Raw genomic sequence first — 27,408 nt, forward strand, 5'->3', positions numbered from 1 at the left:
TTTGCAGATTAAATGAGTAAGGCTTTTCATTATCTTTCTGATCACTTCTTCTTTTAAACAACCAAGGAACTTTCAGCACAAATGTATTTCTTTCCCCTCCTCCCCATCTCTAAAGCCACACCCACCCACACTGGGAAATTTCTCAGTTGAGGCAAACCCTCACGGCTGCATATCTCCAGTGACGACATGCTGCAGCATTTAGCAAACCTTGCTAAAGATCCACTTCAGTGGTCACATGTCCTCTTTTTTTCATTTTGTTCCTCCCCATCTCTAAGGCAATGCCCACCTGCCTGGGGTGACTGCACTGTATGACCTCACCTGACTGCCCAGCTGCATATCTGTTGTGTAGACATGCTGCAGCATTCAGCCTACCTTACTAAACATCTATTGTAAAGATGGCAAGGTGTTATAAAACAGTGACACAAGGTCAAAAAAGGGTAATGTAGACCAGAAATATTCATGTTAAACAGCCAAATCAGGGGAAAGCGCGAACGCAGTCCCCCACTACCAGAAATTATGCAGTCGAGATTCCCACATTTGGGGAATTCGCAAGGGTCAGTACAGTCGGTGTGCAATGACTGAGCCTCGCCTTGAGTGAACCACCTTCTTGATCATGGTGTCTCTGCTGCCAGGTAAGTATGAGTTGGAAATGTCAGAGGCTGATACCTCTTTCCCAGGTGCCTCACTCGGCCAGACGGTGCTGCAACTTCAACTGTCTGGTGTGCCATGCCAGCAGCAGCAGCTACCCCGAAACTAAAACGTTTGCAGATTAAAACAGTAAGGCTTTTCATTATCTTTCTGATAACTTCTTCTTTTAAACAACCAAGGAACTTGCAGCACAAATGTATTTCCTTCCCCTCCTCCCCATCTCTAAAGCCACACCCACACTGGGAAATTTCTCAGTTGAGGCAAACCCTCACGGCTGGGCAGCTGCATATCTCCAGTGCAGACATGCTGAAGCATTTGGCAAACCTGGTTAAACATCCACTTCAGTGGTCACATGTCCTCTTTTTTCATTTTGTTCCTCCCCATCTCTAAGGCAATGCCCACCTGCCTGGGGTGACTGCACTGTATGACCTCACCCTTAAAACTGCGCAGCTGCATATCTGTTGTGCAGACATGCTGCAGCATTCCTTAATAAACATTCATTTTAAAGATGGCAAGGTGTTATAAAACAGTGACACAAGGTCAAAAAAAGGGTAATGTAGACCAGAAATATTCATGTTAAACAGCCAAATCAGGGGAAAGCGCGAACGCAGTCCCCCACTACCAGAAATCAGATACCAGAAACCACTACCAGAAACCAGTGAAAAAGGAGCTTGCTCCGTTCACTCCAAGCATCGACCCGGTACTGCAGTGCCGCTGGGAACGGTGCGCTCTTCTCTGCTCTTGTGAAAAAGCAAACAGTGGTGCAGGATGGAAGTTTCAGGGAGCCCAAGATGAAATTTTCTTTTAGTCTGCTGAGAAAAGGGAGTGAATGCGAGGCAGACCTTAACACGGCTCTGGGAGTGAGCCGAGTGCGGGCTAACCGGGAGAATTGCTTGAAAGAAACGCGACACCGAATGAGCGCTCAGAACAAAGCCTCAATACGGTGTTTCCCGTGGTGTTTGTGGCTGCCTTGTCTTTTGCACAGAGTAAAAGACAAGGCAGCCATCGAATAGGGCCCGATTGTTCCTACTTGGGCAGCCAAGGAGCAAGGGGGAGCAAGCGTCTCAACCAAGAAAAGCTCACCATGGGGAAGGTGGCTATGCCAACTGGCCTGGTGCCCTGCTCCCGCAGTGACGGATAATCGTACTCTGGTTTCTCTTCATAACGTACAAGTCTTTCGCCTTTTACTAAAGACTTCCGTGGAGAGCAGCACTAATGAGTTGTTTCTATTTTTGGCAGGCTTTACCTTTGCGGGTGAAGCCCTTTCTGTCTGTGCAAAAGAAATCTTGTTCCTGTGCAGAGTGACTTCCCTGAGTAGAGTCGCCTTACTTGTTGTGACTGTGCCGATGTTGCTTGAATGGTGCTTGCGGGAGTGCAAAGTTATACCATTTAAAAGGGCTGAAGAGTGCTCAGTGCAGCGGGTGGGCGGAGTTGCAAAGTGACTCTCTGGCCACCTATGGCCATAAAAAGAACACCGCGACAAGTGCGCATTGTGCCAGGAAGGGCCCTCGGACGTGAACCAGTGGACAGTTATCGCTTCTCGGCCTTTTGGCTAAGATCAAGTGTAGTATCTGTTCTTATCAGTTTAATATCTGATATGTCCTCTATACGAGGACTACATATTAAATGGATTTTTAGGAACAGGAGTTGAAAAAGGAGCTTGCTCTGTTCACTCCAAGCATCGACCCGGTACTGCTGTGCGGCTGGGAATGGTGCGCTCTTCTCTGCTCTTGTGAAAAAGCAAACAGTGGTACAGGATGGAAGTTTCAGGGAGCCCAAGATGAAATTTTCTTTTAGTCTGCTGAGAAAAGAGAGTGAATGCGAGGGAGACTTTAACACGGCACTGGGAGCGAGCCGAGTGCGGGCTAACCGGGAGAATTACTTGAAAGAAACGCGACACCGAATGAGCGCTCAGAACAAAGCCTCAATACGGTGTTTCCCGTGGTGTTTGTGGCTGCCTTGTCTTTTGCACAGAGTAAAAGACAAGGCAGCCATCAAAAAGGGCCCGATTGTTCCTACTTGGTCAGCCGAGGAGCAAGCGTCTCAACCAAGCAAAGCTCACCATGGGGAAGGTGGCTATGCCAACTGGCCTGGTGCCCTGCTCCCGCAGTGACGGATAATCGTACTCTGGTTTCTCTTCATAACGTACAAGTCTTTCGCCTTTTACTAAAGACTTCCGTGGAGAGCAGCACTAATGAGTTTTTTCTATTTTTGGCAGGCTTTACCTTTGCGGGTGAAGCCCTTTCTGTCTGTGCAAAAGAAATCTTGTTCCTGTGCAGAGTGACTTCCCTGAGTAGAGTCGCCTTACTTGTTGTGACTGTGCCGATGTTGCTTGAATGGTGCTCGCGGGAGTGCAAAGTTATACCATTTAAAAGGGTGCTCAGTGCAGCGGGTGGGCGGAGGTGCAAAGTGACTCTCTGGCCACCTATGGCCATAAAAAGAACACCGCGACAAGTGCGCATTGTGCCAGGAAGGGCCCTCGGACGTGAACCAGTGGACAGTTATCGCTTCTCGGCCTTTTGGCTAAGATCAAGTGTAGTATCTGTTCTTATCAGTTTAATATCTGATATGTCCTCTATACGAGGACTACATATTAAATAGATTTTTAGGAACAGGAGTTGAAAAAGGAGCTTGCTCCGTTCACTCCAAGCATTGACCCGGTACTGCAGTGCCACTGGGAACGGTGCCCTCTTCTCTGCTCTTGTGAAAAAGCAAACAGTGGTGCAGGATGGAAGTTTCTTTTAGTCTGCTGAGAAAAGGGAGTGAATGCGAGGCAGACTTTAAGACGGCTCTGGGAGCGAGCCGAGTGCGGGCTAACCGGGAGAATTGCTTGAAAGAAACGCGACACCGAATGAGCGCTCAGAACAAAGCCTCAATACGGTGTTTCCCGTGGTGTTTGTGGCTGCCTTGTCTTTTGCACAGAGTAAAAAACAAGGCAGCCATCGAATAGGGCCCGATTGTTCCTACTTGGTCAGCCGAGGAGCAAGGGGGAGCAAGCGTCTCAACCAAGCAAAGCTCACCATGGGGAAGGTGGCTATGCCAACTGGCCTGGTGCCCTGCTCCCGCAGTGACGGATAATCGTACTCTGGTTTCTCTTCATAACGTACAAGTCTTTCGCCTTTTACTAAAGACTTCCGTGGAGAGCAGCACTAATGAGTTGTTTCTATTTTTGGCAGGCTTTACCTTTGCGGGTGAAGCCCTTTCTGTCTGTGCAAAAGAAATCTTGTTCCTGTGCAGAGTGACTTCCCTGAGTAGAGTCGCCTTACTTGTTGTGAGTGTGCCGATGTTGCTTGAATGGTGCTCGCGGGAGTGCAAAGTTATACCATTTAAAAGGGCTGAAGAGTGCAAAGTGACTCTCTGGCCACCTTTGGCCATAAAAAGAACACCGCGACAAGTGCGCATTGTGCCAGGAAGGGCCCTCGGACGTGAACCAGTGGAAAGTTATCGCTTCTCGGCCTTTTGGCTAAGATCAAGTGTAGTATCTGATATGTCCTCTATACGAGGACTACATATTAAATGGATTTTTAGGAACAGGAGTTGAAAAAGGAGCTTGCTCCGTTCACTCCAAGCATCGACCCGGTACTGCAGTGCCGCTGGGAACGGTGCGCTCTTCTCTGCTCTTGTGAAAAAGCAAACAGTGGTGCAGGATGGAAGTCTCAGGGAGCCCAAGATGAAAATTTATTTTAGTCTGCTGAGAAAAGGGAGTGAATGCAAGGCAGACTTTAACACGGCTCTGGGAGCGAGCCGAGTGCGGGCTAACTGGGAGAATTGCTTGAAAGAAACGCGACAACGAATGAGCGCTCAGAACAAAGCCTCAATACGGTGTTTCCCGTGGTGTTTGTGGCTGCCTTGTCTTTTGCACAAAGTAAAAGACAAGGCAGCTATCGAATAGGGCCCGATTGTTCCTACTTGGTCAGCCGAGGAGCAAGGGGGAGCAAGCGTCTCAACCAAGCAAAGCTCACCATGGGGAAGGTGGCTATGCCAACTGGCCTGGTGCCCTGCTCCCGCAGTGACGGATAATCGTACTCTGGTTTCTCTTCATAACGTACAAGTCTTTCGCCTTTTACTAAAGACTTCCGTGGAGAGCAGCACTAATGAGTTGTTTCTATTTTTGGCAGGCTTTACCTTTGCGGGTGAAGCCCTTTCTGTCTGTGCAAAAGAAATCTTGTTCCTGTGCAGAGTGACTTCCCTGAGTAGAGTCGCCTTACTTGTTGTGACTGTGCTGATGTTGCTTGAATGGTGCTCGCGGGAGTGCAAAGTTATACCATTTAAAAGGGCTGAAGAGTGCTCAGCTGGAGAGTGCTCAGTGCAGCGGGTGGGCGGAGGTGCAAAGTGACTCTCTGGCCACCTATGGCCATAAAAAGAACACCGCGACAAGTGCGCATTGTGCCAGGAAGGGCCCTCGGACGTGAACCAGTGGACAGTTATCGCTTCTCGGCCTTTTGGCTAAGATCAAGTGTAGTATCTGTTCTTATCAGTTTAATATCTGATATGTCCTCTATACGAGGACTACATATTAAATAGATTTTTAGGAACAGGAGTTGAAAAAGGAGCTTGCTCCGTTCACTCCAAGCATCAACCCTGTACTGCAGTGCCGCTGGGAACGGTGCGCTCTTCTCTGCTCTTGTGAAAAAGCAAACAGTGGTGCAGGATGGAAGTTTCTTTTAGTCTGCTGAGAAAAGGGAGTGAATGCGAGGCAGACTTTAAGACGGCTCTGGGAGCGAGCCGAGTGTGGGCAAACCGGGAATTGCTTGAAAGAAACGCGACACCGAATGAGCGCTCAGAACAAAGCCTCAATACGGTGTTTCCCGTGGTGTTTGTGGCTGCCTTGTCTTTTGCACAGAGTAAAAGACAAGGCAGCCATCGAATAGGGCCGGATTGTTCCTTCTTGGTCAGCCGAGGAGCAAGGGGGAGCAAGCGTCTCAACCAAGCAAAGCTCACCATGGGGAAGGTGGCTATGCCAACTGGCCTGGTGCCCTGCTCCCGCAGTGACGGATAATCGTACTCTGGTTTCTCTTCATAACGTACAAGTCTTTCGCCTTTTACTAAAGACTTCCGTGGAGAGCAGCACTAATGAGTTGTTTCTATTTTTGGATGGCTTTACCTTTGCGGGCTAAGTCTTTTCTGTTTGTGCAAAAGAAAATCATGTTGCTGTGCAGAGTGACTTCTCGGAGTAGAGTAGAGCCAAGTAGATTCTTATTTGTTGTTTCTCTATCTTTTGGTTAAGACTATAATTGCCTTCTCTGTGTCGTTGATTTTGTGCATGCTTTGGCATTAAGAACCTGTGCTTAAGAGGTATTTTTGTGCTTGATTAAAGTTTTCCAACTATATTGTAGTTAAAATTCTTTATCAAAATGTTTTTGGTTGTTTTTGCTTTCTTGCTCATTGCAGGTTGAAATACTGCAATGGCATTTGGAATTGCACCTGGAGGGTCCCCATCCAACAATGGCAAGACCCCCAGGGCTTCTAGGGCCTGAAACATCTCCCACCCATGATTGTCTTGGAGAAAAACAGAGGCTACATCCACTACCAGGGACAGCCGAAACTCTGCCGTGTGGGGAGCATGGGCATCTGTTGGACGCCTGCACAAAGGTATTTTGTCGCAAATGTAGAGAAATTGGTCACACCATCGAAGAGTGTACGAATGGCAGAAAGTGCAATCTCTGTGGAGAATAAAACCACCTCTTCAGAGATTGCCCAAAATCTTTTGCCAACAAGTTGAAATCCCTAAAAATACAGGAAGGAGGTGGAAATGGAGGGCAGTCAGAGGCAGTTGATGAGCTATTTAAAACAGCTAGGCTGGGAAATTCAAATTTACCACCAAAACCCCTGAATGGTGGACAGCAGTCAGGTGAGGCAGAAGACGGGGAGGGGCCTGCAGAAGCCCCACAAATGGAAAGCTCCTTTTAGGTTGAGGAAAGGCAAGGCAAGTTTATTTGTAGAGCACAATTCGTAAACAAAATTGCTTTACAGATACATAAAATCACAAGGCCAATAAAATAATTCCATAAAAGATATAAAATAACTAATTAATTAAATTAAAAGCGAAGAGTGCGAATAAAATACTTTCAGTTGTCATGTGCACAGCTAAATAGAACTGTTTTAAAGTCTATTCTCTGAGCGACAGAAAGCTAGTGCAGAGACCTGAGCACTGGACTAATATGGTGATATTTTCTGGTTCTAGTCAGGACTGAATGAACTGCTCTCCATCATTAGAGGCTTAAACTTTGATTAAAAGTAACCTATAAAAGCAATAGTTTGGCTTCTAATGACTGAAACAAAACCCAGAAGAGTGGTGCGACAGTGAAGCTCTGGAGCACCTTTGAAGAAGCACCTTTAGCAGCAGTAAGTTGGTTTCCTGTGTGACGTTAGCAGTCTCTTTATCGGCTATCATATAGCAGCATTTGGCAAACCTTCAGCGTACCTTATTAATCATCCATTTTAAAAATGGCAAGGTGTTATAAAACAGTGACACAAGGTCAAAAAAGGGTAATGTAGATCAGAAATATTCATGTTAAACAGCCAAATCAGGGGAAAGCGCGAACGCAGTCCCCCACTACCAGAAATTATGCAGTCGAGATTCCCACATTTGGGGAATTCGCAAGGGTCAGTACAGTCGGTGTGCAATGACTGAGCCTCACCTTGAATGAACCACCTTCTTGATCATGGTGTCTCTCCTGCCAGGTAAGTATGAGCTGGAAATGTCAGAAGCTGATACCTCTTTCCCAGGTGCCTCACTCGGCCCGACGGTGCTGCAACTTCAACTGTCTAATGTGCCATGCCAGCAGCAGCAGCTACCCCGGAACTAAAACGTTTGCAGATTAAAACAGTAAGGCTTTTCATTATCTTTCTGATCACTTCTTCTTTTAAACAACCAAGGAACTTGCAGCACAAATGTATTTCTTTCCCCTCCTCCCCATCTCTAAAGCCACACCCACACTGGGAAATTTCTGTTGAGGCAAACCCTCACGGCTGGGCAGCTGCATATCTCCAGTGCAGACATGCTGCAGCATTTGGCAAACCTTGCTAAACATCCACTTCAGTGGTCACATGTCCTCTTTTTTTCATTTTGTTCCTCCCCATCTCTAAGGCAATCCTCACCTGACAACTGCGCAGCTGCATATCTGTTGTGCAGACATGCTGCAGCATTCAGCGTACCTTACTAAACATCCATTTTAAAGACGGCAAGGTGTTGCTAAAACAGTGACACAAGGTCAGAAAAGGGTAATGTAGACCAGAAATATTCATGTTAAACAGCCAAATCAGGGGAAAGCGCGAACGCAGTCGCCCACTAGCAGAAATTATGCAGTCGAGATTCCCACATTTGGGGAATTCGCAAGGGTCAGTACAGTCGGTGTGCAATGACTGAGCCTCGCCTTGAGTGAACCACCTTCTTGATCATGGTGTCTCTCCTGCCAGGTAAGTATGAGTTGGAAATGTCAGAGGCTGATACCTCTTTCCCAGGTGCCTCACTCGGCCGGACGGTGCTGCAACTTCAACTGTCTGGTGTGCCATGCCAGCAGCAGCAGCTACCCCGAAACTAAAATGTTTGCAGATTAAAACAGTAAGGCTTTTCATTATCTTTCTGATCACTTCTTCTTTTAAACAACCAAGGAACTTGCAGCACAAATGTATGTCTTTCAGCGCATCTCCAAGCATCGACCCGGTACTGCAGTGCCGCTGGGAACGGTGCGCTCTTCTCTGCTCTTGTGAAAAAGCAAACAGTGGTGCAGGATGGAAGTTTCTTTTAGTCTGCTGAGAAAAGGGAGTGAATGCGAGGCAGACTTTAACACGGCTCTGGGAGCGAGCCGAGTGCGGGCTAACCGGGAGAATTGCTTGAAAGAAACGCGACACCGAAGGAGCGCTCAGAACAAAGCCTCAATACGGTGTTTCCCGTGGTGTTTGTGGCTGCCTTGTCTTTTGCACAGAGTAAAAAAAAAGGCAGCCATCGAATAGGGCCCGATTGTTCCTACTTGGTCAGCCGAGGAGCAAGGGGGAGCAAGCGTCTCAACCAAGCAAAGCTCACCATGGGGAAGGTGGCTATGCCAACTGGCCTGGTGCCCTGCTCCCGCAGTGACGGATAATCGTACTCTGGTTTCTCTTCATAACGTACAAGTCTTTCGCCTTTTACTAAAGACTTCCGTGGAGAGCAGCACTAATGAGTTGTTTCTATTTTTGGCAGGCTTTACCTTTGCGGGTGAAGCCCTTTCTGTCTGTGCAAAAGAAATCTTTTCCTGTGCAGAGTGACTTCCCTGAGTAGAGTCGCCTTACTTGTTGTGACTGTGCCGATGTTGCTTGAATGGTGCTCGCGGGAGTGCAAAGTTATACCATTTAAAAGGGCTGAAGAGTGCTCAGTGCAGCGGGTGGGCGGAGGTGCAAAGTGACTCTCTGGCCACCTATGGCCATAAAAAGAACACCGCGACAAGTGCGCATTGTGCCAGGAAGGGCCCTCGGACGTGAACCAGTGGACAGTTATCGCTTCTCGGCCTTTTGGCTAAGATCAAGTGTAGTATCTGATAGGTCCTTTATACGAGGACTACATATTAAATGGATTTTTAGGAACAGGAGTTGAAAAAGGAGCTTGCTCCGTTCACTCCAAGCGTCGACCCGGTACTGCAGTGCCGCTGGGAACGGTGCGCTCTTCTCTGCTCTTGTGAAAAAGCAAACAGTGGTGCAGGATGGAAGTTTCAGGGAGCCCAAGATGAAATTTTCTTTTAGTCTGCTGAGAAAAGGGAGTGAATGCGAGGCAGACTTTAACACGGCTCTGGGAGCGAGCCGAGTGCGGGCTAACCGGGAGAATTGCTTGAAAGAAACGCGACACCGAATGAGCGCTCAGAACAAAGCCTCAATACGGTGTTTCCCGTGGTGTTTGTGGCTGCCTTGTCTTTTGCACAGAGTAAAAGACAAGGCAGCCATCGAATAGGGCCGGATTGTTCCTACTTGGTCAGCCGAGGAGCAAGGGGGAGCAAGCGTCTCAACCAAGCAAAGCTCACCATGGGGAAGGTGGCTATGCCAACTGGCCTGGTGCCCTGCTCCCGCAGTGACGGATAATCGTACTCTGGTTTCTCTTCATAACGTACAAGTCTTTCGCCTTTTACTAAAGACTTCCGTGGGGAGCAGCACTAATGAGTTGTTTCTATTTTTGGCAGGCTTTACCTTTGCGGGTGAAGCCCTTTCTGTCTGTGCAAAAGAAATTTTGTTCCTGTGCAGAGTGACTTCCCTGAGTAGAGTCGCCATACTTGTTGTGACTGTGCCGATGTTGCTTGAATGGTGCTCGCGGGAGTGCAAAGTTATACCATTTAAAAGGGCTGAAGAGTTCTCAGTGCAGCGGGTGGGCGGAGGTGCAAAGAGACTCTCTGGCCACCTATGGCCATAAAAAGAACACCGCGACAAGTGCGCATTGTGCCAGGAAGGGCCCTCGGACGTGAACCAGTGGACAGTTATCGCTTCTCGGCCTTTTGGCTAAGATCAAGTGTAGTATCTGTTCTTATCAGTTTAATATCTGATATGTCCTCTATACGAGGACTACATATTAAATGGATTTTTAGGAACAGGAGTTGAAAAAGGAGCTTGCTCCGTTCACTCCAAGCATTAACCCGGTACTGCAGTGCCGCTGGGAACGGTGCGCTCTTCTCTGCTCTTGTGAGAAAGCAAACAGTGGTGCAGGATGGAAGTTTCTTTTAGTCTGCTGAGAAAAGGGAGTGAATGCGAGGCAGACTTTAACACGGCTCTGGGAGCGAGCCGAGTGCGGGCTAACCGGGAGAATTGCTTGAAAGAAACGCGACACCGAAGGAGCGCTCAGAACAATGCCTCAATACGGTGTTTCCCGTGGTGTTTGTGGCTGCCTTGTCTTTTGCACAGAGTAAAAGACAAGGCAGCCATCGAATAGGGCCCGATTGTTCCTACTTGGTCAGCCGAGGAGCAAGGGGGAGCAAGCGTCTCAACCAAGCAAAGCTCACCATGGGGACGGTGGCTATGCCAACTGGCCTGGTGCCCTGCTCCCGCAGTGACGGATAATCGTACTCTGGTTTCTCTTCATAACGTACAAGTCTTTCGCCTTTTACTAAAGACTTCCGTGGAGAGCAGCACTAATGAGTTGTTTCTATTTTTGGATGGCTTTACCTTTGCGGGTGAAGTCTTTTCTGTTTGTGCAAAAGAAAATCATGTTGCTGTGCAGAGTGACTTCTCGGAGTAGAGTAGAGCCAAGTAGATTCTTATTTGTTGTTTCTCTATCTTTTGGTTAAGACTATGATTGCCTTCTCTGTGTCGTTGATTTTGTGCATGCTTTGGCATTAAGAACCTGTGCTTAAGAGGTATTTTTGTGCTTGATTAAAGTTTTCCAACTATATTGTAGTTAAAATTCTTTATCAAAATGTTTTTTGTTGTTTTTGCTTTTTTGCTCATTGCAGGTTGAAATACTTCAATGGCATTTGGAATTGCACCTGGAGGGTCCCCATCCAACAATGGCAAGACCCCCAGGGCTTCTAGGGCCTGAAACATCTCCCACCCATGATTGTCTTGGAGAAAAACAGAGGCTACTTCCACTACCAGGGACAGCCGAAACTCTGCCGCGTGGGGAGCATGGGCATCTGTTGGACGCCTGCACAAAGGTATTTTGTCGCAAATGTAGAGAAATTGGTCACACCATCGAAGAGTGTACGAATGGCAGAAAGTGCAATCTCTGTGGAGAATAAAACCACCTCTTCAGAGATTGCCCAAAATCTTTTGCCAACAAGTTGAAATCCCTAAAAATACAGGAAGGAGGTGGAAATGGAGGGCAGTCAGAGGCAGTTGATGAGCTATTTAAAACAGCTAGGCTGGGAAATTCAAATTTACCACCAAAACCCCTGAATGGTGGACAGCAGTCAGGTGAGGCAGAAGACGGGGAGGGGCCTGCAGAAGCCCCACAAATGGAAAGCTCCTTTTAGGTTGAGGAAAGGCAAGGCAAGTTTATTTGTAGAGCACAATTTGTAAACAAAATTGCTTTACAGCTACATAAAATCACAAGAAGGCCAATAAAATAATTCCATAAAAGATAGAAAATAACTAATTAATTAAATTAAAAGCGAAGAGTGCAAATAAAATACTTTCAGTTGTCATGTGCACAGCTAAATAGAACTGTTTTAAAGTCTATTCTCTGAGCGACAGAAAGCCAGTGCAGAGACCTGAGCACTGGACTAATATGGTGATATTTTCTGGTTCTAGTCAGGACTGAATGAACTGCTCCCCATCATTAGAGGCTTAAACTTTGATTAAAAGTAACCTATAAAAGCAATAGTTTGGCTTCTAATGACTGAAACAAAACCCAGAAGAGTGGTGCGACAGTGAAGCTCTGGAGCACCTTTGAAGAAGCACCTTTAGCAGCAGTAAGTTGGTTTCCTGTGTGACGTTAGCAGTCTCTTTATCGGCTATCATATAGCAGCATTTGGCAAACCTTCAGCGTACCTTATTAATCATCCATTTTAAAAATGGCAAGGTGTTATAAAACAGTGACACAAGGTCAAAAAAGGGTAATGTAGACCAAAAAAGTTCATGTTAAACAGCCAAATCAGGGGAAAGCGCGAACGCAGTCCCCCACTATCAGAAATTATGCAGTCGAGATTCCCACATTTGGGGAATTCGCAAGGGTCAGTACAGCCGGTGTGCAATGACTGAGCCTCACCTTGAATGAACCACCTTCTTGATCATGGTGTCTCTCCTGCCAGGTAAGTATGAGTTGGAAATGTCAGAGGCTGATACCTCTTTCCCAGGTGCCTCACTCGGCCAGACGGTGCTGCAACTTCAACTGTCTAATGTGCCATGCCAGCAGCAGCAGCTACGCTGAAACTAAAACGTTTGCAGATTAAAACAGTAAGGCTTTTCATTATCTTTCTGATCACTTCTTCTTTTAAACAACCAAAGAACTTGCAGCACAAATGTATTTCTTTCCCCTCCTCCCCATCTCTAAAGCCACACCCACACTGGGAAATTTCTCAGTTGAGGCAAACCCTCACGGCTGAGCGGCTGCATATCTCCAGTGCAGACATGCTAGAGCATTAGGCAAACCTTGCTAAACATCCACTTCAGTGGTCACATGTCCTCTTTTTTCTTTTTGTTCCTCCCCATCTCTAAGGAAATGCCCACCTGCCTGGGGTGACTGCACTGTATGACCTCACCTAACTGCGCAGCTGCATATCTGTTGTGTAGACATGCTGCAGCATTCAGCGTACCTTACTAAACATCCATTTTAAAGATGGCAAGGTGTTGCTAAAACAGTGACACAAGGTCATAAAAGGGTAATGCAGACTAGAAATATTCATGTTAAACAGCCAAATCAGGGGAAAGCGCGAACGCAGTCCCCCACTACAAGAAATGATGCAGTCGAGATTCCCACATTTGGGGAATTTGCAAGGGTCAGTACAGTCGGTGTGCAATGACTGAGCCTCGCCTTGAGTGAACCACCTTCTTGATCATGGTGTCTCTCCTGCCAGGTAAGTATGAGTTGGAAATGTCAGAGGCTGATACCTCTTTCCCAGGTACCTCACTCGGCCGGACGGTGCTGCAACTTCAACTGTCTGGTGTGCCATGCCAGCAGCAGCATCTACCCCGAAACTAAAACGTTTGCAGATTAAAAGAGTAAGGCTTTTCATTATCTTTCTGATCACTTCTTCTTTTAAACAACCAAGGAACTTGCAGCACAAATGTATTTCTTTCCCCACCTCCCCATCTCTAAAGCCACACCCACACTGGGAAATTTCTCAGTTGAGGCAAACCCTCACGGCTGCATATCTCCAGTGCAGACATGCTGCAGCATTTGGCAAACCTTGCTAAACATCCACTTCAGTGGTCACATGTCCTCTTTTTTCATTTTGTTCCTCCCCATCTCTAAGGCAATGTCCACCTGCCTGGGATGACTGCACTGTATGACCTCACCTGACTGCGCAGCTAAATATCTGTTGTGTAGACATGCTGCAGCATTCAGCGTACCTTACTAAGCATCCATTTTAAAGATGGCAAGGTGTTGCTAAAACAGTGACACAAGGTCAAAAAAGGGTGATGTAGACCAGAAATATTCATGTTAAACAGCCAAATCAGGGGAAAGCGCGAACGCAGTCCCCCACTACCAGAAATTATGCAGTCGAGATTCCCACATTTGGGGAATTCGCAAGGGTCAGTACAGTCGGTGTGCAATGACTGAGCCTCGCCTTGAGTGAACCACCTTCTTGATCATGGTGTCTCTCCTGCCAGGTAAGTATGAGTTGGAAATGTCAGAGGCTGATACCTCTTTTTCAGGTGCCTCACTCGGCCGGACGGTGCTGCAACTTCAACTGTCTGGTGTGCCATGCCAGCAGCAGCAGCTACCCGAAACTAAAATGTTTGCAGATTAAAAAGTAAGGCTTTTCATTATCTTTCTGATCACTTCTTCTTTTAAACAACCAAGGAACTTGCAGCACAAATGTATTTCTTTCCCCTACTTCCCATCTCTAAAGCCACACCCACCCACACTGGGAAATTTCTCAGTTGAGGCAAACCCTCACGGCTGCATATCTCCAGTGCAGACATGCTGCAGCATTTGGCAAACCTTGCTAAACATCTACTTCAGTGGTCACATGTCCTCATTTTTCATTTTGTTCCTCCCCATCTCTAAGGCAATGCCCACCTGCCTGGGGTGACTGCACTGTATGACCTCACCTGACAACTGCCGAGCCGAGTGCGGGCTAACCGGGAGAATTGCTTGAAAGAAACGCGACACCGAATGAGCGCTCAGAACAAAGCCTCAATACAGTGTTTCCCGTGGTGTTTGTGGCTGCCTTGTCTTTTGCACAGAGTAAAAGACAAGGCAGCCATCAAATAGGGCCCGATTGTTCCTACTTGGTCAGCCGAGGAGCAAGGGGGAGCAAGCGTCTCAACCAAGCAAAGCTCACCATGGGGAAGGTGGCTATGCCAACTGGCCTGGTGCCCTGCTCCCGCAGTGACGGATAATCGTACTCTGGTTTCTCTTCATAACGTACAAGTCTTTCGCCTTTTACTAAAGACTTCCGTGGAGAGCAGCACTAATGAGTTGTTTCTATTTTTGGCAGGCTTTACCTTTGCGGGTGAAGCCCTTTCTGTCTGTGCAAAAGAAATCTTGTTCCTGTGCAGAGTCGCCTTACTTGTTATGACTGTGCCGATGTTGCTTGAATGGTGCTCGCGGGAGTGAAAAGTTATACCATTTAAAAGGGCTGAAGAGTGCTCAGTGCAGCGGGTGGGCGGAGGTGCAAAGTGACTCTCTGGCCACCTATGGCCATAAAAAGAACACCGCGACAAGTGCGCATTGTGCCAGGAAGGGCCCTCGGACGTGAACCAGTGGACAGTTATCGCTTCTCTGCCTTTTGGCTAAGATCAAGTGTAGCATCTGTTCTTATCAGTTTAATATCTGATATGTCCTCTATACGAGGACTACATATTAAATGGATTTTTAGGAACAGGAGTTGAAAAAGGAGCTTGCTCCGTTCACTCCAAGCATCGACCCGGTACTGCAGTGCCGCTGGGAACGGTGCGCTCTTCTCTGCTCTTATGAAAAAGCAAACAGTGGTGCAGGATGGAAGTTTCTTTTAGTCTGCTGAGAAAAGGGAGTGAATGCGAGGCAGACTTTAACACGGCTCTAGGAGCGAGCCGAGTGCGGGCTAACCGGGAGAATTGCTTGAAAGAAACGCGACACCGAATGAGCGCTCAGAACAAAGCCTCAATACGGTGTTCCCCGTGGTGGTTGTGGCTGCCTTGTCTTTTGCACAGAGTAAAACACAAGGCAGCCATCGAATAGGGCCCGATTGTTCCTACTTGGTCAGCCGAGGAGCAAGGGGGAGCAAGCGTCTCAACCAAGCAAAGCTCACCATGGGGAAGGTGGCTATGCCAACTTTTCCTGGTGCCCTGCTCCCGCAGTGATGGATAATCGTACTCTAGTTTCTCTTCATAACGTACAAGTCTTTCGCCTTTTACTAAAGACTTCCGTGGAGAGCAGCACTACTGAGTTGTTTCTATTTTTGGCAGGCTTTACCTTTGCGGGTGAAGCCCTTTCTGTCTGTGCAAAAGAAATCTTGTTCCTGTGCAGAGTGACTTCCCTGAGTAGAGTCGCCTTACTTGTTGTGACTGTGCCGATGTTGCTTGAATGGTGCTCGCGGGAGTGCAAAGTTATACCATTTAAAAGGGTGCTCAGTGCAGCGGGTGGGCGGAGGTGCAAAGTGACTCTCTGGCCACCTATGGCCATAAAAAGAACACCGCGACAAGTGCGCATTGTGCCAGGAAGGGCCCTCGGACGTGAACCAGTGGACAGTTATCGCTTCTCGGCCTTTTGGCTAAGATCAAGTGTAGTATCTGTTCTTATCAGTTTAATATCTGATATGTCCTCTATACGAGGACTACATATTAAATGGATTTTTAGGAACAGGAGTTGAAAAAGGAGCTTCCTCCGTTCACTCCAAGCATCGACCCGGTACTGCAGTGCCGCTGGGAACGGTGCGCTCTTCTTTGCTCTTGTGAAAAAGCAAACAGTGGTGCAGGATGGAAGTTTCTTTTAGTCTGCTGAGAAAAGGGAGTGAATGCGAGGCAGACTTTAACACGGCTCTAGGAGCGAGACGAGTGCGGGCTAACCGGGAGAATTGCTTGAAAGAAACGCGACACCGAATGAGCGCTCAGAACAAAGCCTCAATACGGTGTTTCCCGGGGTGTTTGTGGCTGCCTTGTCTTTTGCACAGAGTAAAAGACAAGGCAGCCATCGAATAGGGCCGGATTGTTCCTACTTGGTCAGCCGAGGAGCAAGGGGGAGCAAGCGTCTCAACCAAGCAAAGCTCACCATGGGGAAGGTGGCTATGCCAACTGGCCTGGTGCCCTGCTCCCGCAGTGACGGATAATCGTACTCTGGTTTCTCTTCATAACGTACAAGTCTTTCGCCTTTTACTAAAGACTTCCGTGGAGAGCAGCACTAATGAGTTGTTTCTATTTTTGGCAGGCTTTACCTTTGCGGGTGAAGCCTTTTCTGTCTGTGCAAAAGAAATCTTGTTCCTGTGCAGAGTGACTTCCCTGAGTAGAGTCGCCTTACTTGTTGTGACTGTGCCGATGTTGCTTGAATGGTGCTCGCGGGAGTGCAACGTTATACCATTTAAAAGGGCTGAAGAGTGCTCAGTGCAGCGGGTGGGCGGAGGTGCAAAGTGACTCTCTGGCCACCTATGGCCATAAAAAGAACACCGCGACAAGTGCGCATTGTGCCAGGAAGGGCCCTCGGACGTGAACCAGTGGACAGTTATCGCTTCTCGGCCTTTTGGCTAAGATCAAGTGCAGTAAGTGGTTTAAGTTACCAGAGCCAAGCGATGTAAGGAGCCTGGATGATTTAGGTGTATCGTTTTTTTTTTGGAGGAAAAATGGTCATTAAACATCCATCCCAGACAGCATTTTATGCTGGTTTGCGAAATTCTTTGAGGTTTGTTTTAAAAGACAAGAAAAGTCATTTTGGAGATCGGGAGTGGTTCGTCAGAACTGTCATCGTCGCAGGTTTGAAAGTTGATCCGGCACAGATTTTCTGTTTGCAATGGAACGCAGCCGATGGGGAATATGATCTCACTTTGAACAGCCAGCAGCAGTACGATCAGATCCAAGCAACATTTCAGGAAAAGGCAGAGATGGAGCCCTTTTCCAGGTTCAGAGTGGTGCCTCTTTGCCAGAGGAATTTGAGGATTGTGACTATCCACGTTTACAACCCATACGTCGGGGACGAGGCAGTGGCTGGGTTCCTCAGGAGGTACGGGAAAGTGGACATGCAGCCGAAATATCTGCGGGACAGTTTCGGGATCTGGACAGGTCGGAGGCAGTTCAGGGTGCTGTTGGGGGAGGATCCAGACAGCATGGACGGATTAAAGCACCCCCCTGCATACTTTTCAATTGGGGCGGACAGGGGATTTCTTTTTTACTCCGGGCAGCCACTGTTTTGCAGACAATGTCGCAGGTTTGGACACCTGGCGACGGGCTGCGTCCAAGTTTGCTGCCGGAACTGTGGGGGAAGTGGGCACGGTGCTGCCACCTGTGATGCACCCCGGCACTGTCATGGGTGCGGGGATGCGGGGCACCTGCTTCGGGACTGCCCCAAACGTACCCGCACATACGCCACAGTGGCTGGAGGTTTGGAGATCCGGAGGCAGAGGCCGCAGGAGGAGTTGCGTCAGGAGGTCCACGAGGCAAAGATGGGCCTTGGGACGGGGGCTGCTGTCCGGATTGCGGAGGCGGCCGCAGCCTCGCCGGCTGGGGAAGGGCTCATGGCAGATGGAGATGTCCCAGGGAAGAGCAACGTAGAAGGAGCGGCAGACCCATCGGACTTGGGAGGTGATCGTGAAGGTGTGAGTGTTATGGTGAGCTTTGGAGACTGTCTGCCGCTGATAGGATCCTGGGCAGATTGTGCGGCGAGTTCGGAGGAGGAGACGGTGGAGATGGTGATGGCAGCGATCAGTGGAGTGAGGAGGCAGAGGGTCTCTTCAGGTGAGGACTACACAGAGTCCTCAGCTGAAGCGGTCCGTGCTGAAACACAGGTGAAGGGAAGAAGGAGGAGGAAGAAACAGCGAGAGGGTGCCGTTCAGTCGATGGACAGTGCGTGTGAAGGAGAGGTGCCTTCAACTTCACCAGGACATTCGGGGTCATTGGGTGTGGACTTGGGGCCGAAGGGTTCCTGCAGGGGGTCTGATGTAATGGAGGGGGTACCTGCGGCCTCCGAGAGGCATCAAGGAGTAAGCAGGGGTGCGGAAGGGGAGGGCGGAGCCTCCGTGGGCACCCAAGATGGTGCAAGGGCTGATAACATAGATGGGGGGACTGGGCCAGGGGAGGGGGGGGCTGTTTCACCCCTGAGCTCGTCACGCTCTGTTTTTGAGGCCAGGTCGCCCAGCAGTGTGGCCTACCTTGAGGAGTGCGAGGTCTACGGATCGGGGGGGTCTGTGGGGAATGGTTCCGAGGGCCTACTGGGAGAGAAAGAGAAGGCCTGAAAGGGACCTTTACAGTTTTAACAGTCAATGTGAGGGGGATGAGAGATAAGGGGAAGAGGGGGGGGATTTTTCATTATTTGGCCCAGGTCCCTTTCCAGGTTTGTTTTTTACAGGTTCATTTAAGGGATGGGGGAGATGTAAGGGTCTTCTCTGATGGATGGAAGAGGGGGATTTCAAGGTGGGGGGTGGGAGGGGTTCACTCTTGTGGGGTGGGTATTTTATTTGGGGATAGGGATTTTCATGTGTCGGGGAGTTTTTCTGTGGTACAGGGGAGGGTACTAGTGGTTGATGCGGACTGGAGGGGGGTCTATTTTCGGTTTATCACTGTTTATGCCCCAGCAGAACCACAGGGACGGAGGGATCTTTTTTTGGCGTTGCCTGATGTTTGTGTTACCAACAGGGTTTTGGTTGTGGGGGGGGATTTTAATGTCTCTTTTGAAGGCATTGGGGATTTTAGTTTGCCTTATTTGAGGGATGTAGTGATGGACTTTAATTTACAGGATAGTTTCAGGGTGGTGGATAAGTCAGGGGAAGGATTCACATGGTCAAATTCTAGGGGTTCACGCAGTAGGATAGATTTTGTTTTTTTGCCAAATGTGGTGGAGGTGAAAGATGCTGCAGTGTCGCCCCTCTGGTTCACAGATCACGGCCAACTCCGGGTGACCTTTGAGGTGGAGGCACCCCTTTTTGGGAGGGGGTTTTGGAGGCTAAATTGTGAAATCTTGAAGGAAAAGGCTTTCCGGAAAAGTTTTTCTTTCCATTATGGGGTGTGGGAACATCTTAAGCCTTGTTTCGGATCAGTGGTGGACTGGTGGGAGGGGGTAAAACACAATACTCGCCTATTGGCGATCTCATATAGCACAGTGAGAGCACGGGAGAGGAGAAGGGAGTTTGTGCACTTACAGAGGAGACTACAATTTTTGGTGACAGCAGGGAATAAGGGGGAGACGTTGGATAGGGAGGCAGTTGAAGCGGTAAAGGGTAAGTTAGGGATTTATTTTACGGAGAGGGCTAGGGTGTTTTTATTTCGGTGTAGAAAGGAGAAGTTTGAGTTGGGGGAACGCTGCAGTGCTTACTTTTTCAAGCAGGTTAAGACAGCCCAGGCAAGGGCATGTATCCCGCAGCTGCGTGGGAAAGGTGGGGGTTCTGTGACAGACCCACTGGAGATGGTGGAGGTAGCTTCTCTGTTTTTTGGGGAAGTTTTTGGGGAGGGGGCTGTGGGTGAGGATGGCCTGGGAAGGTTTTTAGGGTTTCTGCAGAGAAGGGTTCCTGGAGATATAGTTGAGCGGATGGAGGGCCCGGTGACCATGGCAGAGGTGGAGAAGGCCATGAAGGGGCTGCCATCAGGCAAGGTGCCTGGGATTGATGGGCTGCCCAAGGAATTTTTTTTGTTTTTTTGGGGGATTTTGGGGAGGGATGTGTGGGAGGTGGTTAAATCTGTTTTGGAAGGGAGGGGCTTAGGGAAAACAATGAGGGAGGGGGTCATATCTCTCTTGTATAAGAAAGGGGACAGGGAGCGAATGGAAAGCTATAGGCCGATCACGTTGCTCTGTGTGGACTACAAAATTGTGGCTCGAGTCCTAGTTGGTCGTCTTCGGAAGGCTCTACCTCATGTAATCCATGAGGATCAGACGTGTGGGGTGGAGGGAAGGCTAATACAGTGGAATCTGGGATTGGTGAGGGACTGTATTCATTGGGTGGAGGAGCGGGGGATGAATATGAGTTTGGTGGGGTTAGATATGGAGAAAGCGTTTGACAGGGTGAACCACAGGTTTCTTTTTGCAGTTTTGGAGAGGATGGGATTTGGGCCCCGTTTTATAGAGTGGTTGGAGATCACGTACAAGGGGGTGGGGAGCAGAGTTATGGTGAACGGGCACTTGGGTACAGTGGTGGCACAGAGAACTGGGGTGAGGCAGGGATGCCCACTCTCCCCGCTGCTCTTTGTGGCTTACATGGAGCCGCTGGGTTCGGTGGTGCGGGGGGACCCGGGTGTGGTGGGTCTGCACCTTCCTGGAGCAGGTCCGGACAAGTTGACAGTGATGCAGTATGCGGATGACATGACCTTTTTTTTGACAACAGAGAGGTCGGTCACACGGCTGTTGGAAGTGGTGGAGAGTTTTTCAATAGTGTCGGGGGCCAAGGTGAACTTAGGGAAGTCCACCATTAAGTTTTTTGGACCATGGGCTGGTAGGGTGGGAGGCCTAGCTGGTCTGCCCCAGTGCCAGGGCCCAGTGAGAGTCCTGGGGGTAGAGTTTCAGGGAGAGGGGAGTGCAGAATTAAATTGGGGAAGGCGTCTGGCTGCAGCCCGTTCGCGGATGGGACTGTGGAAATCCCGGCAACTTTCCTTAAGTGGTAGAGTGCTGGTTTTGAAGGCTGATATTTTGCCATTTTTGTTATACCTAGCGTATGTTTTTCCTTTACCTCCTCAATATAGGAGAAGTTTCATGAGAGATGTTTTTTCCTTTGTATGGGGGGGGTATGAATATGTGAGAAGGGAGTGGATGTACCAGGAAGTTCGGATGGGAGGGAGGGGTGTGCCGGACATCTGCAAGAGAGCGATGGAAGACTTTATTTTCATGAGCGGGTAGTGTTTCTTTGTGGTTGTTTTCTTATGTTTGTATGGTTTTTGTGTCGGACATGTAAAGCATTACTTTGACTGTTTTGTCATGTTGTTCTAAATGTTTCTTGGAAGTTTTGTAATAAAAAAAAAAAAAAAAAATCTGTTCTTATCAGTTTAATATCTGATATGTCCTCTATACGAGGACTACATATTAAATGGATTTTTAGGAACAGGAGTTGAAAAAGGAGCTTGCTCCGTTCACTCCAAGCATCGACCCGGTACTACAGTGCCGCTGGGAATGGTGCGCTCTTCTCTGCTCTTGTGAAAAAGCAAACAGTGGTGCAGGATGGAAGTTTCACGGAGCCCAAGATGAAATTTTCTTTTAGTCTGCTGAGAAAAGGGAGTGAATGCGAGGCAGACTTTAACACGGCTCTGGGAGCGAGCCGAATGCGGGCTAACCGGGAGAATTGCTTGAAAGAAACGCGACACCGAATGAGCGCTCAGAACAAAGCCTCAATACGGTGTTTCCCGTGGTGTTTGTGGCTGCCTTGTCTTTTGCACAGAGTAAAAGACAAGGCAGCCATCGAATGGGGCCCGATTGTTCCTACTTGGTCAGCCGAGGAGCAAGGGGGAGCAAGCGTCTCAACCAAGCAAAGCTCACCATGGGGAAGGTGGCTATGCCAACTGGCCTGGTGCCCTGCTCCCGAAGTGACGGATAATCGTACTCTGGTTTCTCTTCATAACGTACAAGTCTTTCGCCTTTTACTAAAGACTTCCGTGGAGAGCAGCACTCATGAGTTGTTTCTATTTTTGGCAGGCTTTACCTTTCCGGGTGAATCCCTTTCTGTCTGTGCAAAAGATATCTTGTTCCTGTGCAGAGTGACTTCCCTGAGTAGAGTTGCCTTACTTGATGTGACTGTGCCGATGTTGCTTGAATGGTGCTCGCGGGAGTGCAAAGTTATACCATTTAAAAGGGCTGAAGAGTGCTCAGTGCACCAGGTGGGCGGAGAGTGCAAAGTGACTCTCTGGCCACCTATGGCCATAAAAAGAACACCGCGACAAGTGCGCATTGTGCCAGGAAGGGCCCTCGGACGTGAACCAGTGGACAGTTATCGCTTCTCGGCCTTTTGGCTAAGATCAAGTGTAGTATCTGTTCTTATCAGTTTAATATCTGATATGTCCTCTATACGAGGACTACATATTAAATGGATTTTTAGGAACAGGAGTTGAAAAAGGAGCTTGCTCCGTTCACTTCAAGCATCGACCTGGTGCTGCTGGGAACGGTGCGCTCTTCTCTGCTCTTGTGAAAAAGCAAACAGTGGTGCAGGATGGAAGTTTCAGGGAGCCCAAGATGAAATTTTCTTTTAGTCTGCTGAGAAAAGGGAGTGAATGCGAGGCAGACTTTAACACGGCTCTAGGAGCGAGCCGAGTGCGGGCTAACCGGGAGAATTGCTTGAAAGAAACGCGACACCGAATGAGCGCTCAGAACAAAGCCTCAATACGGTGTTTCCCGTGGTGTTTGTGGCTGCCTTGTCTTTTGCAGAGAGTAAAAGACAAGGCAGCCATCGAATAGGGCCGGATTGTTCCTACTTGGTCAGCCGAGGAGCAAGGGGGAGCAAGCGTCTCAACCAAGCAAAGCTCACCATGGGGAAGGTGGCTATGCCAACTGGCCTGGTGCCCTGCTCCCGCATTGAAGGATAATCGTACTCTGGTTTCTCTTCATAACGTACAAGTCATTCGCCTTTTACTAAAGACTTCCGTGGAGAGCAGCACTAATGAGTTGTTTCTATTTTTGGCAGGCTTTACCTTTGCGGGTGAAGGCCTTTCTGTCTGTGCAAAAGAAATCTTGTTCCTGTGCAGAGTGACTTCCCTGAGTAGAGTCGCCTTACTTGTTGTGACTTTGCCGATGTTGCTTGAATGGTGCTCGCGGGAGTGCAAAGTTATACCATTTAAAAGGGTGCTCAGTGCAGCGGGTGGCCGGAGGTGCAAAGTGACTCTCTGGCCACCTATGGCCATAAAAAGAACACCGCGACAAGTGCGCATTGTGCCAGGAAGGGCCCTCGGACGTGAACCAGTGGACAGTTATCGCTTCTCGGCCTTTTGGCTAAGATCAAGTGTAGTATCTGTTCTTATCAGTTTAATATCTGATATGTCCTCTATACGAGGACTACATATTAAATGGATTTTTAGGAACAGGTGTTGAAAAAGGAGCTTGCTCCGTTCACTCCAAGCATCGACCCGGTACTGCAGTGCCGCTGGGAACGGTGCGCTCTTCTCTGCTCTTGTGAAAAAGCAAACAGTGGTGCAGGATGGAAGTTTCAGGGAGCCCAAGATGAAATTTTCTTTTAGTCTGCTGAGAAAAGGGAGTGAATGCGAAGCAGACTTTAACACGGCTCTGGGAGCGAGCTGAGTGCGGGCTAACCGGGAGAATTGCTTGAAAGAAACGCGACACCGAATGAGCGCTCAGAACAAAGCCTCAATACGGTGTTTCCCGTGGTGTTTGTGGCTGCCTTGTCTTTTGCACAGAGTAAAAGACAAGGCAGCCATCGAATAGGGCCCAATTGTTCCTACTTGGTCAGCCGAGGAGCAAGCGTCTCAACCAAGCAAAGCTCACCATGGGGACGGTGGCTATGCCAACTGGCCTGGTGCCCTGCTCCCGCAGTGACGGATAATCGTACTCTGGTTTCTCTTCATAACGTACAAGTCTTTCGCCTTTTACTAAAGACTTCCGTGGAGAGCAGCACTAATGAGTTGTTTCTATTTTTGGCAGGCTTTACCTTTGCGGGTGAAGCCCTTTCTGTCTGTGCAAAAGAAATCTTTTCCTGTGCAGAGTGACTTCCCTGAGTAGAGTCGCCTTACTTGTTGTGACTGTGCCGATGTTGCTTGACAAAAAGTCCAAAAAAGGTAATGTAGACCAGATATATTCATGTTAAACAGGCAAATCAGGGGAAAGCGCGAACACAGTCCCCCACTACCAGAAATTATGCAGTCGAGATTCCCACATTTGGGGAATTCGCAAGGGTCAGTACAGCCGGTGTGCAATGACTGAGCCTCGCCTTGAGTGAACCACCTTCTTGATCATGGTGTCTCTCCTGCCAGGTAAGTATGAATTGGAAATGTCAGAGGCTGATACCTCTTTCCCAGGTGCCTCACTCGGCCGGACGGTGCTGCAACTTCAACTGTCTAATGTGCCATGCCAGCAGCAGCAGCTACCCCGAAACTAAAATGTTTGCAGATTAAAACAGTAAGGCTTTTGATTATCTTTCTGATCACTTCTTCTTTTAAACAACCAAGGAACTTGCAGCACAAATGTATTTCTTTCCCCTCCTCCCCATCTCTAAAGCCACACCCACACTGGGAAATTTCTCAGTTGAGGCAAACCCTCACGGCTGAGCGGCTGCATATCTCCAGTGCAGACATGCTGCAGCATTTGGCAAACCTTGCTAAGCATCCACTTCAGTGGTCACATGTCCTCTTTTTAACATTTTGTTCCTCCCCATCTCTAAGACAATGTCCACCTGCCTGGGGTGACTGCACTGTATGACCTCACCTGACTGCGCAGCTGCATATCTGTTGTGTAGACATGCTGCAGCATTCGGCGTACCTTACTAAACACCCATTTTAAAGATGGCAAGGTGTTGCTAAAACAGTGACACAAGGTCAAAAAAGGATAATGTAGATCAGAAATATTCATGTTAAACAGCCAAATCAGGGGAAAGCGCGAACGCAGTCCCCCACTACCAGAAATTATGCAGTCGAGATTCCCACATTTGGGGAATTCGCAAGGGTCAGTACAGCCGGTGTGCAATGACTGAGCCTCGCCTTGAGTGAACCACCTTCTTGATCATGGTGTCTCTCCTGCCAGGTAAGTATGAATTGGAAATGTCAGAGGCTGATACCTCTTTTTCAGGTGCCTCACTCGGCCGGACGGTGCTGCAACTTCAACTGTCTTGTGTGCCATGCCAGCAGCAGCAGCTACCCCGAAACTAAAATGTTTGCAGATTAAATGAGTAAGGCTTTTCATTATCTTTCTGATAACTTCTTCTTTTAAACAACCAAGGAACTTGCAGCACAAATGTATTTCTTTCCCCTACTTCCCATCTCTAAAGCCACACCCACCCACACTGGAAAATTTCCCAGTTGAGGCAAACCCTCACGGCTGGGCAGCTGCATATCTCCAGTGCAGACATGCTGCAGCATTTGGCAAACCTTGCTAAACATCCACTTCAGTGGTCACATGTCCTCTTTTTTTCATTTTGTTCCTCCCCATCTCTAAGGCAATGCCCACCTGCCTGGGGTGACTGCACTGTATGACCTCACCTGACAACTGCGCAGCTGCATATCTGTTGTGCAGACATGCTGCAGCAATCAGCGTACCTTACTAAACATCCATTTTAAAGATGGCAGGTGTTGCTAAAACAGTGACACAAGGTCAATAAAGGGTAATGTAGACCAGAAATATTCATGTTAAACAGCCAAATCTGGGGAAAGCGCGAACGCAGTCCCCCACTACCAGAAATTATGCAGTCAAGATTCCCACATTTGGGGAAGTCGCAAGGGTCAGTACAGTCGGTGTGCAATGACTGAGCCTCGCCTTGAGTGAACCACCTACTTGATCATGGTGTCTCTCCTGCCAGGTAAGTATGAATTGGAAATGTCAGAGGCTGATACCTCTTTCCCAGGTGCCTCACTCGGCCGGACGGTGCTGCAACTTCAACTGTCTTGTGTGCCATGCCAGCAGCAGCAGCTACCCCGGAACTAAAATGTTTGCAGATTAAAACAGTAAGGCTTTTCATTATCTTTCTGATCACTTCTTCTTTTAAACAACCAAGGAACTTGCAGCACAAATGTATTTCTTTCAGCGCATCTCCAAGCATCGACCCGGTACTGCAGTGCCGCTGGGAACGGTGCGCTCTTCTCTGCTCTTGTGAAAAAGCAAACAGTGGTGCAGGATGGAATTTTCTTTTAGTCTGCTGAGAAAAGGGAGTGAATGCGAGGCAGAGTTTAACACGGCTCTGGGAGCGAGCCGAGTGCGGGCTAACCGGGAGAATTGCTTGAAAGAAACGCGACACCGAATGAGCGCTCAGAACAAAGCCTCAATACGGTGTTTCCCGTGGTGTTTGTGGCTGCCTTGTCTTTTGCACAGAGTAAAAGACAAGGCAGCCATCGAATAGGGCCCGATTGTTCCTACTTGGTCAGCCGAGGAGCAAGGGGGAGCAAGCGTCTCAACCAAGCAAAGCTCACCATGGGGAAGGTGGCTATGCCAACTGGCCTGGTGCCCTGCTCCCGCAGTGACGGATAATCGTACTCTGGTTTCTCTTCATATCGTACAAGTCTTTCGCCTTTTACTAAAGATTTCCGTGGAGAGCAGCACTAATGAGTTGTTTCTATTTTTGGCAGGCTTTACCTTTGCGGGTGAAGCCCTTTCTGTCTGTGCAAAAGAAATCTTGTTCCTGTGCAGAGTGACTTCCCTGAGTAGAGTCGCCTTACTTGTTGTGACTGTGCCGATGTTGCTTGAATGGTGCTCGCGGGAGTGCAAAGTTATACCATTTAAAAGGGCTGAAGAGTGCTCAGTGCAGCGGAGGTGCAAAGTGACTCTCTGGCCACCTATGGCCATAAAAAGAACACCGCGACAAGTGCGCATTGTGCCAGGAAGGGCCCTCGGACGTGAACCAGTGGACAGTTATCGCTTCTCGGCCTTTTGGCTAAGATCAAGTGTAGTATCTGTTCTTATCAGTTTAATATCTGATATGTCCTCTATACAAGGACTACATATTAAATGGATTTTTAGGATCAGGAGTTGAAAAAGGAGCTTGCTCCGTTCACTCCAAGCATCGACCCGGTACTGCAGTGCCGCTGGGAACGGTGCGCTCTTCTCTGCTCTTGTGAAAAAGCAAACAGTGGTGCAGGATGGAAGTTTCTTTTAGTCTGCTGAGAAAAGGGAGTGAATGCAAAGCCGCCGACTTTGCCCTTGATGGTGAGTATATGTTTTCAAAGGCCTCTAGTCTTTCCCCTACCTAATATATATAGCGATAAGTAATTTCTGGTATATAGAATTGTATCGTACCTATAGCCGTATTTCCTTTTTTTTTTTTTACACTACATTGGAATTATCAGCAAGACCATTTAGCCACAATAATATACCAATTGAATAATTACTTCACGGTATTTAGCCTGTCGCACTAAGCAATTAAGAAATTAATGGCATTTAAAATCTGT

At 48.4% G+C, this 27,408-nt stretch overlaps 34 non-coding genes and 3 pseudogenes across 34 annotated transcripts; 28 read left to right on the forward strand and 9 right to left on the reverse strand.

The window, feature by feature from the left end:
* Window positions 1-476: 476 nt before the first annotated feature.
* LOC140321010 (U1 spliceosomal RNA) lies at window positions 477-640 on the reverse strand. The gene has a single exon (XR_011918773.1). It is a non-coding gene; the product is annotated as a U1 spliceosomal RNA (small nuclear RNA).
* A 1,151-nt stretch (window positions 641-1,791) lies between these two features.
* LOC140320836 (U5 spliceosomal RNA) lies at window positions 1,792-1,905 on the forward strand. Its single transcript, XR_011918613.1, has one exon. It is a non-coding gene; the product is annotated as a U5 spliceosomal RNA (small nuclear RNA).
* A 275-nt stretch (window positions 1,906-2,180) lies between these two features.
* LOC140320389 (U2 spliceosomal RNA) lies at window positions 2,181-2,371 on the forward strand. The gene has a single exon (XR_011918243.1). It is a non-coding gene; the product is annotated as a U2 spliceosomal RNA (small nuclear RNA).
* Window positions 2,372-2,770: 399 nt separating this feature from the next.
* Window positions 2,771-2,884, forward strand: LOC140320719 (U5 spliceosomal RNA). Its single transcript, XR_011918507.1, has one exon. It is a non-coding gene; the product is annotated as a U5 spliceosomal RNA (small nuclear RNA).
* Window positions 2,885-3,151: 267 nt separating this feature from the next.
* On the forward strand, window positions 3,152-3,342 carry LOC140266430 (U2 spliceosomal RNA). Its single transcript, XR_011907060.1, has one exon. It is a non-coding gene; the product is annotated as a U2 spliceosomal RNA (small nuclear RNA).
* Window positions 3,343-3,728: 386 nt separating this feature from the next.
* Window positions 3,729-3,842, forward strand: LOC140320837 (U5 spliceosomal RNA). Its single transcript, XR_011918614.1, has one exon. It is a non-coding gene; the product is annotated as a U5 spliceosomal RNA (small nuclear RNA).
* Window positions 3,843-4,091: 249 nt separating this feature from the next.
* Window positions 4,092-4,261, forward strand: LOC140320620 (U2 spliceosomal RNA; annotated as a pseudogene).
* Window positions 4,262-4,670: 409 nt separating this feature from the next.
* Window positions 4,671-4,784, forward strand: LOC140320838 (U5 spliceosomal RNA). The gene has a single exon (XR_011918615.1). It is a non-coding gene; the product is annotated as a U5 spliceosomal RNA (small nuclear RNA).
* Window positions 4,785-5,074: 290 nt separating this feature from the next.
* LOC140320266 (U2 spliceosomal RNA) lies at window positions 5,075-5,265 on the forward strand. Its single transcript, XR_011918131.1, has one exon. It is a non-coding gene; the product is annotated as a U2 spliceosomal RNA (small nuclear RNA).
* Window positions 5,266-5,649: 384 nt separating this feature from the next.
* LOC140320689 (U5 spliceosomal RNA) lies at window positions 5,650-5,763 on the forward strand. Its single transcript, XR_011918479.1, has one exon. It is a non-coding gene; the product is annotated as a U5 spliceosomal RNA (small nuclear RNA).
* Window positions 5,764-7,176: 1,413 nt separating this feature from the next.
* LOC140320594 (U1 spliceosomal RNA) lies at window positions 7,177-7,340 on the reverse strand. The gene has a single exon (XR_011918427.1). It is a non-coding gene; the product is annotated as a U1 spliceosomal RNA (small nuclear RNA).
* A 571-nt stretch (window positions 7,341-7,911) lies between these two features.
* On the reverse strand, window positions 7,912-8,075 carry LOC140266136 (U1 spliceosomal RNA). The gene has a single exon (XR_011906793.1). It is a non-coding gene; the product is annotated as a U1 spliceosomal RNA (small nuclear RNA).
* Window positions 8,076-8,734: 659 nt separating this feature from the next.
* On the forward strand, window positions 8,735-8,848 carry LOC140320840 (U5 spliceosomal RNA). Its single transcript, XR_011918617.1, has one exon. It is a non-coding gene; the product is annotated as a U5 spliceosomal RNA (small nuclear RNA).
* A 274-nt stretch (window positions 8,849-9,122) lies between these two features.
* LOC140320634 (U2 spliceosomal RNA) lies at window positions 9,123-9,292 on the forward strand (annotated as a pseudogene).
* Window positions 9,293-9,701: 409 nt separating this feature from the next.
* LOC140265668 (U5 spliceosomal RNA) lies at window positions 9,702-9,815 on the forward strand. The gene has a single exon (XR_011906371.1). It is a non-coding gene; the product is annotated as a U5 spliceosomal RNA (small nuclear RNA).
* Window positions 9,816-10,090: 275 nt separating this feature from the next.
* On the forward strand, window positions 10,091-10,281 carry LOC140320256 (U2 spliceosomal RNA). The gene has a single exon (XR_011918122.1). It is a non-coding gene; the product is annotated as a U2 spliceosomal RNA (small nuclear RNA).
* Window positions 10,282-10,667: 386 nt separating this feature from the next.
* On the forward strand, window positions 10,668-10,783 carry LOC140265636 (U5 spliceosomal RNA). Its single transcript, XR_011906342.1, has one exon. It is a non-coding gene; the product is annotated as a U5 spliceosomal RNA (small nuclear RNA).
* A 1,414-nt stretch (window positions 10,784-12,197) lies between these two features.
* On the reverse strand, window positions 12,198-12,361 carry LOC140265719 (U1 spliceosomal RNA). Its single transcript, XR_011906418.1, has one exon. It is a non-coding gene; the product is annotated as a U1 spliceosomal RNA (small nuclear RNA).
* Window positions 12,362-12,962: 601 nt separating this feature from the next.
* LOC140266161 (U1 spliceosomal RNA) lies at window positions 12,963-13,126 on the reverse strand. Its single transcript, XR_011906816.1, has one exon. It is a non-coding gene; the product is annotated as a U1 spliceosomal RNA (small nuclear RNA).
* Window positions 13,127-13,719: 593 nt separating this feature from the next.
* LOC140266212 (U1 spliceosomal RNA) lies at window positions 13,720-13,883 on the reverse strand. The gene has a single exon (XR_011906861.1). It is a non-coding gene; the product is annotated as a U1 spliceosomal RNA (small nuclear RNA).
* A 729-nt stretch (window positions 13,884-14,612) lies between these two features.
* On the forward strand, window positions 14,613-14,726 carry LOC140320841 (U5 spliceosomal RNA). The gene has a single exon (XR_011918618.1). It is a non-coding gene; the product is annotated as a U5 spliceosomal RNA (small nuclear RNA).
* A 257-nt stretch (window positions 14,727-14,983) lies between these two features.
* Window positions 14,984-15,174, forward strand: LOC140320230 (U2 spliceosomal RNA). Its single transcript, XR_011918098.1, has one exon. It is a non-coding gene; the product is annotated as a U2 spliceosomal RNA (small nuclear RNA).
* A 387-nt stretch (window positions 15,175-15,561) lies between these two features.
* LOC140265772 (U5 spliceosomal RNA) lies at window positions 15,562-15,675 on the forward strand. The gene has a single exon (XR_011906466.1). It is a non-coding gene; the product is annotated as a U5 spliceosomal RNA (small nuclear RNA).
* A 267-nt stretch (window positions 15,676-15,942) lies between these two features.
* Window positions 15,943-16,133, forward strand: LOC140320306 (U2 spliceosomal RNA). Its single transcript, XR_011918166.1, has one exon. It is a non-coding gene; the product is annotated as a U2 spliceosomal RNA (small nuclear RNA).
* A 386-nt stretch (window positions 16,134-16,519) lies between these two features.
* Window positions 16,520-16,633, forward strand: LOC140320842 (U5 spliceosomal RNA). The gene has a single exon (XR_011918619.1). It is a non-coding gene; the product is annotated as a U5 spliceosomal RNA (small nuclear RNA).
* Window positions 16,634-16,908: 275 nt separating this feature from the next.
* LOC140320657 (U2 spliceosomal RNA) lies at window positions 16,909-17,079 on the forward strand (annotated as a pseudogene).
* A 4,224-nt stretch (window positions 17,080-21,303) lies between these two features.
* LOC140320641 (U2 spliceosomal RNA) lies at window positions 21,304-21,501 on the forward strand. The gene has a single exon (XR_011918445.1). It is a non-coding gene; the product is annotated as a U2 spliceosomal RNA (small nuclear RNA).
* Window positions 21,502-21,910: 409 nt separating this feature from the next.
* Window positions 21,911-22,027, forward strand: LOC140320780 (U5 spliceosomal RNA). Its single transcript, XR_011918561.1, has one exon. It is a non-coding gene; the product is annotated as a U5 spliceosomal RNA (small nuclear RNA).
* A 273-nt stretch (window positions 22,028-22,300) lies between these two features.
* Window positions 22,301-22,483, forward strand: LOC140320507 (U2 spliceosomal RNA). The gene has a single exon (XR_011918348.1). It is a non-coding gene; the product is annotated as a U2 spliceosomal RNA (small nuclear RNA).
* A 409-nt stretch (window positions 22,484-22,892) lies between these two features.
* Window positions 22,893-23,006, forward strand: LOC140266029 (U5 spliceosomal RNA). Its single transcript, XR_011906701.1, has one exon. It is a non-coding gene; the product is annotated as a U5 spliceosomal RNA (small nuclear RNA).
* A 267-nt stretch (window positions 23,007-23,273) lies between these two features.
* On the forward strand, window positions 23,274-23,464 carry LOC140320151 (U2 spliceosomal RNA). The gene has a single exon (XR_011918025.1). It is a non-coding gene; the product is annotated as a U2 spliceosomal RNA (small nuclear RNA).
* Window positions 23,465-23,863: 399 nt separating this feature from the next.
* On the forward strand, window positions 23,864-23,977 carry LOC140320844 (U5 spliceosomal RNA). The gene has a single exon (XR_011918620.1). It is a non-coding gene; the product is annotated as a U5 spliceosomal RNA (small nuclear RNA).
* Window positions 23,978-24,132: 155 nt separating this feature from the next.
* LOC140265657 (U1 spliceosomal RNA) lies at window positions 24,133-24,296 on the reverse strand. Its single transcript, XR_011906361.1, has one exon. It is a non-coding gene; the product is annotated as a U1 spliceosomal RNA (small nuclear RNA).
* Window positions 24,297-24,898: 602 nt separating this feature from the next.
* LOC140320459 (U1 spliceosomal RNA) lies at window positions 24,899-25,062 on the reverse strand. Its single transcript, XR_011918307.1, has one exon. It is a non-coding gene; the product is annotated as a U1 spliceosomal RNA (small nuclear RNA).
* Window positions 25,063-25,670: 608 nt separating this feature from the next.
* On the reverse strand, window positions 25,671-25,834 carry LOC140266149 (U1 spliceosomal RNA). Its single transcript, XR_011906805.1, has one exon. It is a non-coding gene; the product is annotated as a U1 spliceosomal RNA (small nuclear RNA).
* A 659-nt stretch (window positions 25,835-26,493) lies between these two features.
* LOC140265726 (U5 spliceosomal RNA) lies at window positions 26,494-26,607 on the forward strand. The gene has a single exon (XR_011906424.1). It is a non-coding gene; the product is annotated as a U5 spliceosomal RNA (small nuclear RNA).
* A 267-nt stretch (window positions 26,608-26,874) lies between these two features.
* On the forward strand, window positions 26,875-27,065 carry LOC140320225 (U2 spliceosomal RNA). The gene has a single exon (XR_011918093.1). It is a non-coding gene; the product is annotated as a U2 spliceosomal RNA (small nuclear RNA).
* The last annotated feature ends 343 nt before the right edge of the window (window positions 27,066-27,408 follow it).

The sequence above is a fragment of the Leuresthes tenuis genome, unplaced genomic scaffold (genome assembly GCF_036924035.1).
Source record: "Leuresthes tenuis unplaced genomic scaffold, fLeuTen1.0.hap1 SCAF_12, whole genome shotgun sequence".
Taxonomy (NCBI): domain Eukaryota; kingdom Metazoa; phylum Chordata; class Actinopteri; order Atheriniformes; family Atherinopsidae; genus Leuresthes; species Leuresthes tenuis.